This window comes from Salmo salar, chromosome ssa18, assembly GCF_905237065.1.
Source record: "Salmo salar chromosome ssa18, Ssal_v3.1, whole genome shotgun sequence".
Lineage (NCBI taxonomy): Eukaryota > Metazoa > Chordata > Actinopteri > Salmoniformes > Salmonidae > Salmo > Salmo salar.
In genome coordinates this window covers 41,354,097-41,364,375 of record NC_059459.1, presented here as the reverse complement: position 1 = coordinate 41,364,375, position 10,279 = coordinate 41,354,097, and the positions used below count along the sequence as shown (strand labels likewise).

General features: G+C 43.3%; 1 protein-coding gene across 2 annotated transcripts in view; it reads left to right on the top strand.

Annotated features, from left to right (window-relative positions):
• The first annotated feature begins 3,921 nt into the window (after nucleotides 1-3,921).
• The window catches only part of LOC106592985 (receptor-type tyrosine-protein phosphatase epsilon), a 181,002-nt gene continuing 174,644 nt past the window's right edge, over nucleotides 3,922-10,279 (top strand). Inside the window, exon 1 of one of the 2 annotated variants that reach the window (XM_045701143.1) lies at nucleotides 3,922-4,301. The gene's annotated coding sequence lies outside the window, so the exon portion shown is untranslated. The remainder of the gene's footprint in view (nucleotides 4,302-10,279) is intronic. The other variant, XM_045701141.1, reaches the window with a different exon arrangement.

Below are 10,279 nucleotides of genomic sequence, written 5' to 3'. Positions count from 1 at the left end.
TCACATCTTATGTCGTCTCTCTCTATGCACCTTGGGTAGAAACACTTGGCATGTCTTATCCACCCCTGGCAGTCTTCAGCTGAGATGTCTCTGCAGCCGGCATCCACTGCATCCAAGAGGGACATTTGGTCATGTGGTCGATGATCCTACGCTTTCCACCTCCAGGCAGAAAACATTTCTCTCTGTTTTATTGCATTGTCAGCAATGACCAATCCTAAAATGGCTCTGGGTCTTCACTGAGGAGATTTCCTCTTCCCCCCAGAGGGAGGAAGACGGAACAAAAATACTACATACGTATTTGCATTGGGACTGGTGGCCTACAGTTACTGTGGGACGTAGCAGCAGTAATGATGGAAGAAGCCCTTGTGAAATGCATTACTTACCTGTTGGTTTGTTGAAAATTACGGATAATGGAAGCCACGGTTGACCGTTTGAGATTAGGCTTGACTCTTTCACCAGTCTCTCTCAGTGATAGACCATGGTATTAGACTGGACTCTTTCACCAGTCTCTCTCAGTGATAGACCATGGTATTAGACTGGACTGTTTCACCAGTCTCTCTCAGTGATAAACCATGGTATTAGACTGGACTCTTTCACCAGTCTCTCTCAGTGATAGACCATGGTATTAGACTGGACTCTTTCACCAGTCTCTCTCAGTGATAGACCATGGTATTAGACTGGACTGTTTCACCAGTCTCTCTCAGTGATAGACCATGGTATTAGACTGGACTCTTTCACCAGTCTCTCTCAGTGATAGACCATGGTATTAGGCTGGACTCTTTCACCAGTCTCTCTCAGTGATAGACCATGGTATTAGACTGGACTCTTTCACCAGCCTCTCTCAGTGATAGACCATGGTATTAGGCTGGACTCTTTCACCAGCCTCTCTCAGTGATAGACCATGGTATTAGACTGGACTGTTTCACCAGTCTCTCTCAGTGATAGACCATGGTATTAGACTGGACAGTTTCACCAGCCTCTCTCAGTGATAGACCATGGTATTAGACTGGACTGTTTCACTAGTCTCTCTCAGTGATAGACCATGGTATTAGACTGGACTGTTTCACCAGCCTCTCTCAGTGATAGACCATGGTTTATCACATGATCTATGATGGTGGCTCTTATTTCATCATTCTCCTCAACCCTGATCCAACTACTCCTCTCCCTGATCCAACTACTCCTCTCCCTGATCCAACTACTCCTCTCCCTGGTCCAAGTACTCCTCTCCCTGATCCAACTACTCCTCTCCCTGGTCCAACTACTCCTCTCCCTGGTCCAACTACTCCTCTCCCTGATCCAACTACTCCTCTCCCTGGTCCAACTACTCCTCTCCCTGATCCAACTACTCCTCTCCTTGGACAACTACTCCTCTCCCTGATCCAACTACTCCTCTCCCTTATCCAACTACTCCTCTCCCTGGTCCAACTACTCCTCTCCCTGGTCCAACTACTCCTCTCCCTGGTCCAACTACTCCTCTCCCTGGTCCAACTACTCCTCTCCCTGGTCCAACTACTCCTCTCCCTGATCCAACTACTCCTCTCCCTGGTCCAACTACTCCTCTCCCTGATCCAACTACTCCTCTCCCTGGTCCAACTACTCCTCTCCCTGATCCAACTACTCCTCTCCTTGGACAACTACTCCTCTCCCTGATCCAACTACTCCTCTCCCTTATCCAACTACTCCTCTCCCTGGTCCAACTACTCCTCTCCCTGATCCAACTACTCCTCTCCCTGGTCCAACTACTCCTCTCCCTGGTCCAACTACTCCTCTCCCTGGTCCAACTACTCCTCTCCCTGATCCAACTACACCTCTCCCTGATCCGACTACTCCTCTCCCTGGTCCAACTACTCCTCTCCCTGATCCAACTACTCCTCTCCTTCGACAACTACTCCTCTCCCTGATCCAACTACTCCTCTCCCTTATCCAACTACTCCTCTCCCTGGTCCAACTACTCCTCTCCCTGATCCAACTACTCCTCTCCCTGGTCCAACTACTCCTCTCCCTGATCCAACTGCTCCTCTCCCTGGTCCAACTACTCCTCTCCCTGGTCCAACTACTCCTCTCCCTGATCCAACTACACCTCTCCTTGGACAACTACTCCTCTCCCTGGTCCAACTACTCCTCTCCCTGATCCAACTACTCCTCTCCCCGATCCAACTACTCCTCTTCCTGGTCTAGATGTTATTTTTTCTCTCTCTGCTCCTCTGTGTTGTTCTGTATCCACATTGAACAAAATCAATCAAAAGAGTCCTCTTTTTACTGTCTTCATGTAACTGAAAGAACTTCAACGCCATGTCTCAGATTGAGATTGGAATCAGCTGTGGTTGGTCTATTGTACACAATTTACAGGAAATCAGCTATTTGTCAATGTTTCAATGATCTGTTCATTCAAAAACGCTTATCAGCTGTTTCAATGTAGCTTTTGAGCTGCTGTTGTTGCAGAAGTCGAGGCTTTATACTATATTGAAGGTTTTGAATGTTAGGTCTTCATCACTGGCATGCTGTGCACAAGCATTTGTAAATAAGACAAGAAAGATCAATCATTTTGATATTGGGTAAGCTTGTATGTAAAGACAATTTAAGCATTTTAGAAACGTGTTAATTGACTGCATATTCTGTGAAAACAACATGAATTGTGTTAATGGTATGGTCCACAACAAGACGGATGTTGTGATAATGGTATGGTCCACAACAAGACGGATGTTGTGATAATGGTATGGTCCACAACAAGACAGATGTTGTGATAATGGTATGGTCCACAACAAGATGGATGTTGTGATAATGGTATGGTCCACAACAAGACGGATGTTGTGTTAATGGTATGGTCCACAACAAGATGGATGTTGTGTTAATGGTATGGTCCACAACAAGACAGATGTTGTGTTAATGGTATGGTCCACAACAAGACCGATGTTGTGTTAATGGTATGGTCCACAACAAGACCGATGTTGTGATAATGGTATGGTCCACAACAAGACGGATGTTGTGATAATGGTATGGTCCACAACAAGACGGATGTTGTGTTAATGGTATGGTCCACAACAAGACCGATGTTGTGTTAATGGTATGGTCCACAACAAGACAGATGTTGTGTTAATGGTATGGTCCACAACAAGACCGATGTTGTGTTAATTGTGTTTAGACTTTTGAAAATGTGACTCCAGATTGGACAAAAGGATGTTAACGATTGTAAAAAAAAAAAAACCTGTAGTGTTTTGAATGTCACGTTAGTGTGATCACGGTTGTCTCTAAGTTAGATTCATTTGATGTGTGTCTCATTTGTAAGCAGAGTTTCATTTTGAGCAGGAAGTACATGATTTTGCAAGATGTCTGTGGGGTTTTGGTGAAATTGGCTAACTGTTTTTTGTGTTTTTTGTGTTTAGAGTTTTGAGAACACGAGATGTAGTTTCACCAAACTTGTGTTAACGATTGGGGAAACTGTAATATATATGTCATATAGCCTACAACATGTAAGAATCGTTTGAAATGATTATGTTTTAGTCAAATATTATATATGTTTGTGCTTCTTGCGATCAATTTTGCAGTCTACAAATGATTTGTAATTATGTTCCGGTCTCCCTGACCTTCCGCTCAAGAAAACATCTTCCCTCGGCTGAATCTAGTTGAGGATCCTTTCCCTCGGCTGAATCTAGTTGAGGATCCTTTCCCTCGGCTGAATCTAGATGAGGATCCTTTCCCTCGGCTGAATCTAGATGAGGATCCTTTCCCTCGGCTGAATCTAGTTGAGGATCCTTTTCCTCGGCTGAATCTAGTTGAGGATCCTTTCCCTCGGCTGAATCTAGTTGAGGATCCTTTCCCTCGGCTGAATTGGATCCCCTGGCTGATCTAGTTGAGGATCCTTTCCCTCGGCTGAATCTAGATGAGGATCCTTTCCCTCGGCTGAATCTAGATGAGGATCCTTTCCCTCGGCTGAATCTAGTTGAGGATCCTTTTCCTCGGCTGAATCTAGTTGAGGATCCTTTCCCTCGGCTGAATCTAGTTGAGGATCCTTTCCCATGCCGTAATAAAGCTGTGCGCCAGGCGGCTCTCTCTCCCCGGTAGCGGCAGCTATGGAGACGAGCCCAGACAGCGGGGAAGGGGAGTGGGGACTAGAGGAGCGGGGAGATTCACTGACAGCAGCAGTTATGTTCACATTAACATAACTCGGTGATTTTCGATGAGTGGCTGGACAAGATTTAACAAACCGTGGAGTCGGCTACGGTTTATGACCATCCTTAGGTTTCCCTCTGAGCTCTCTAGCCACGGACACGAGTACTGGATATAATTGTGAAACCACCACGGTAAGAGGAATAGGGTTTTGCATGATTTTGTGTTGATTGAAGGTGTTTTTCTGTTGTTGTTGTCATGGTGGCATATGATTTAGCGAGCGAAAAACGGCAGAAATTGACAGCATTGAAATGCGGTGTTTTTCTTCACCGGCTGATTGCGTTCCTTCACATTATGGATCGATGGAAAGAATGCGTTCAACGTAGGCTACGTTACGAATTACACGGTGTGCATTTAGACTAGCTGTCTGTGCCAGTTTCATTATAGTAAACGTGATACCTTTGCAGTGGCATAGAGAGATTGATTATTAAAGCACATAGATAGGCAGGTATGCGTGAGTGTGAGAGAGGCATTACTACCCTCCCTGTCTTTCAACCCAAGGCGCCTTCTGTCAAAGGCTTTACGGTAACAACTATGTGGGTTTAGTGGAGCAAAGCTTTTTACAACATAGCATTTTCATCTCTTACAACCACCCTCTTCTACAATCTTTTTTTCCCCCTCCGCTGTTGATTCATTCATTTTGTTTGTTGCAACAGAAGTAGCTACTGTATTCCCATAAAAGTTGCTCAATAGCCGTAGGCTGGGCCTGAGAGAGAGAGAGAGAGAGAGAGAGAGAGAGAGAGAGAGAGAGAGAGAGAGAGCCGGTAGAGACATGCTTTCCTATCAGTTATGGGTACAGTCTTCAGTGAGCAGGCATGGGCACATTTTGACACGGGGTATATACTAAGAGTCATGAAGACTTCTTCCAATATCACGTAATGCCTATGTTACCCATCTGGTTGCCAGGGGCGAGAGCGAAGCGACTGTCTTCACGTCTACAATTACATCGACACAACATGTTGTTTGATATGAGCCTCGAACTGTCACTCCTAACACCCCCATATCTCTTTCCGTACCCTGCCTGCAGTTATCCCAACCAGGAACATTCAACTGTGTACTGAGAAGGCATGGCAGGAATTCAGACGTTGCTTGCATGCCTTGTCATTGTCATTATCCATTACGATGAGCAAGGACGAAGTGTGACAGATTGAATCAGCCATAGAATAAACATGCCATAATACCTTACTGTAACTCACAATACATAACTACCTTATAGACTGTAACTCTGTAACTCACAATACATAACTACTATATAGACTGTAACTCACAATACATAACTACTATATAGACTGTAACTCACAATACATATCTACTATATAGACTGTAACTCACAATACATAACTACCTTATAGACTGTAACTCTGTAACTCACAATACATAACTACTATATAGACTGTAACTCACAATACATAACTACTATATAGACTAACTCACAATACATAACTACTATATAGACTGTAACTCACAATACATAACTACTATATAGACTGTAACTCACAATACATATCTGCCTTATAGACTGTAACTCACAATACATAACTACCTTATAGACTGTAACTCACAATACATAACTACTATATAACTACTATATAGACAATACATAACTACTATATAGACTGTAACACACAATACATAACTACTATATAGACTGTAACTCTGTAACTCACAATACATAACTACTATATAACTACTATATAGACAATATTTAACTACTATGTAGACAATACATAACTACTATATAGACTGTAACTCACAATACATATCTACTATATAGACTGTAACTCACAATACATAACTACCTTATAGACTGTAACTCACAATACATAACTACTATATAGACTGTAACTCACAATACATAACTACCTTATAGACTGTAACACACAATACATAACTACCTTATAGACTGTAACTCACAATACATATCTACTATATAGACTGTAACTCATAATACATAACTACCTTATAGACTGTAACTCACAATACATATCTACTATATAGACTGTAACTCACAATACATAACTACTATATAGACTGTAACTCACAATACATAACTACTATATAGACTGTAACTCACAATACATAACTACCTTATAGACTGTAACTCACAATACATAACTACTATATAGACTGTAACTCACAATACATAACTACCTTATAGACTGTAACTCACAATACATAACTACCTTATAGACTGTAACTCACAATACATAACTACCTTATAGACTGTAACTCACAATACATAACTACTATATAGACTGTAACTCACAATACATAACTACCTTATAGACTGTAACTCACAATACATAACTACCTTATAGACTGTAACTCACAATACATAACTACCTTATAGACTGTAACTCACAATACATAACTACCTTATAGACTGTAACTCACAATACATAACTACCTTATAGACTGTAACTCACAATACATATCTACTATATAGACTGTAACTCACAATACATAACTACCTTATAGACTGTAACTCACAATACATAACTACCTTATAGACTGTAACTCACAATACATAACTACCTTATAGACTGTAACTCACAATACATATCTACTATATAGACTGTAACTCACAATACATAACTACCTTATAGACTGTAACTCACAATACATAACTACCTTATAGACTGTAACTCACAATACATAACTACCTTATAGACTGTAACTCACAATACATATCTACTATATAGACTGTAACTCACAATACATAACTACCTTATAGACTGTAACTCACAATACATAACTACCTTATAGACTGTAACTCACAATACATAACTACCTTATAGACTGTAACTCACAATACATAACTACTATATAGACTGTAACTCACAATACATAACTACTATATAGACTGTAACTCACAATACATAACTACCTTATAGACTGTAACTCACAATACATAACTACCTTATAGACTGTAACTCACAATACATAACTACCTTATAGACTGTAACTCACAATACATAACTACTATATAGACTGTAACTCACAATACATAACTACCTTATAGACTGTAACTCACAATACATAACTACCTTATAGACTGTAACTCACAATACATATCTACTATATAGACTGTAACTCACAATACATAACTACCTTATAGACTGTAACTCACAATACATAACTACCTTATAGACTGTAACTCACAATACATAACTACCTTATAGACTGTAACTCACAATACATAACTACTATATAGACTGTAACTCACAATACATAACTACCTTATAGACTGTAACTCACAATACATAACTACCTTATAGACTGTAACTCACAATACATATCTACTATATAGACTGTAACTCACAATACATAACTACCTTATAGACTGTAACTCACAATACATAACTACCTTATAGACTGTAACTCACAATACATATCTACTATATAGACTGTAACTCACAATACATAACTACCTTATAGACTGTAACTCACAATACATAACTACCTTATAGACTGTAACTCACAATACATATCTACTATATAGACTGTAACTCACAATACATAACTACCTTATAGACTGTAACTCACAATACATAACTACCTTATAGACTGTAACTCACAATACATAACTACCTTATAGACTGTAACTCACAATACATAACTACCTTATAGACTGTAACTCACAATACATAACTACTATAAAGACTGTAACTCACAATACATAACTACCTTATAGACTGTAACTCACAATACATAACTACTATATAGACTGTAACTCACAATACATAACTACTATATAGACTGTAACTCACATTATAAAGTATAAATGCTTGTGAAATACAGTTCATGTGTATTGTCAGTTTATGTCACTGGTAGGCCTAAGCATATTAACACTATGTGAAACTGTTACTGACAAGTCCCAACACTAAATCCTCGTTGAGGTTGGTGACAATGTAGGTACACTATATGTAAGATAGTGTACCTGGCAGGGATCTTTCCAGGCTTGTACTGTCCTGGACCTCTATCTGCCAGCATGGAGGCTTGTCTCCCTGTTTTCCTGTCTCCCTGTGGATCCACGACCTGTCCTGGACCTCTATCTGCCAGCATGGAGGCTTGTCTCCCTGTCTTCCTGTCTCCCTGTGGATCCACGAACTGTCCTGGACCTCTATCTGCCAGCATGGAGGCTTGTCTCCCTGTCTTCCTGTCTCCCTGTGGATCCACATACTGTCCTGGACCTCTATCTGCCAGCATGGAGGCTTGTCTCCCTGTCTTCCTGTCTCCCTGTGGATCCACGAACTGTCCTGGACCTCTATCTGCCAGCATGGAGGCTTGTCTCCCTGTCTTCCTGTCTCCCTGTGGATCCACGTACTGTCCTGGACCTCTATCTGCCAGCATGGAGGCTTGTCTCCCTGTCTTCCTGTCTCCCTGTGGATCCATGTACTGTCCTGGACCTCTATCTGCCAGCATGGAGGCTTGTCTCCCTGTCTTCCTGTCTCCCTGTGGATCCATGTACTGTCCTGGACCTCTATCTGCCAGCATGGAGGCTTGTCTCCCTGTCTTCCTGTCTCCCTGTGGATCCACGTACTGTCCTGGACCTCTATCTGCCAGCATGGAGGCTTGTCTCCCTGTCTTCCTGTCTCCCTGTGGATCCACGTACTGTCCTGGACCTCTATCTGCCAGCATGGAGGCTTGTCTCCCTGTCTTCCTGTCTCCCTGTGGATCCATGTACTGTCCTGGACCTCTATCTGCCAGCATGGAGGCTTGTCTCCCTGTCTTCCTGTCTCCCTGTGGATCCACATACTGTCCTGGACCTCTATCTGCCAGCATGGAGGCTTGTCTCCCTGTCTTCCTGTCTCCCTGTGGATCCACGTACTGTCCTGGACCTCTATCTGCCAGCATGGAGGCTTGTCTCCCTGTCTTCCTGTCTCCCTGTGGATCCATGTACTGTCCTGGACCTCTATCTGCCAGCATGAAGGCTTGTCTCCCTGTCTTCCTGTCTCCCTGTGGATCCATGTACTGTCCTGGACCTCTATCTGTCAGCATGGAGGCTTGTCTCCCTGTCTTCCTGTCTCCCTGTGGATCCATGTACTGTCCTGGACCTCTATCTGCCAGCATGGAGGCTTGTCTCCCTGTCTTCCTGTCTCCCTGTGGATCCATGTACTGTCCTGGACCTCTATCTGCAAGCATGAAGGCTTGTCTCCCTGTCTTCCTGTCTCCCTGTGGATCCATGTACTGTCCTGGACCTCTATCTGCCAGCATGGAGGCTTGTCTCCCTGTCTTCCTGTCTCCCTGTGGATCCATGTACTGTCCTGGACCTCTATCTGCCAGCATGGAGGCTTGTCTCCCTGTCTTCCTGTCTCCCTGTGGATCCACGTACTGTCCTGGACCTCTATCTGCCAGCATGGAGGCTTGTCTCCCTGTCTTCCTGTCTCCCTGTGGATCCACATACTGTCCTGGACCTCTATCTGCCAGCATGGAGGCTTGTCTCCCTGTCTTCCTGTCTCCCTGTGGATCCACATACTGTCCTGGACCTCTATCTGCCAGCATGGAGGCTTGTCTCCCTGTCTTCCTGTCTCCCTGTGGATCCACATACTGTCCTGGACCTCTATCTGCCAGCATGGAGGCTGCTCTCCCTGTCTTCCTGTCTCCCTGTGGATCCACGTACTGTCCTGGACCTCTATCTGCCAGCATGAAGGCTGCTCTCCCTGTCTTCCTGTCTCCCTGTGGATCCACGTACTGTCCTGGACCTCTATCTGCCAGCATGGAGGCTTGTCTCCCTGTCTTCCTGTCTCCCTGTGGATCCACGTACTGTCCTGGACCTCTATCTGCCAGCATGGAGGCTTGTCTCCCTGTCTTCCTGTCTCCCTGTGGATCCATGTACTGTCCTGGACCTCTATCTGCCAGCATGAAGGCTGCGCTCCCTGTCTTCTTGTCTCTCTGTGTATCTGGGAGGGAGAGCCAGGATTTAACACACATTGTTCTGGTGCAGAGAGCCCCCATGCTGTGCTGCTGCCGTCTCCTAGGTACAGCTACATTTAACATTCCATTTGAAGCTTCTCTTGTTTCCTGTTTGGGTGGAGAACTAGCTGATTGGTGTAAAGGCACGCCAATTAGGGAGTTAAAGCCATTTTTGACCGATGTGTCAAGAGTAAGA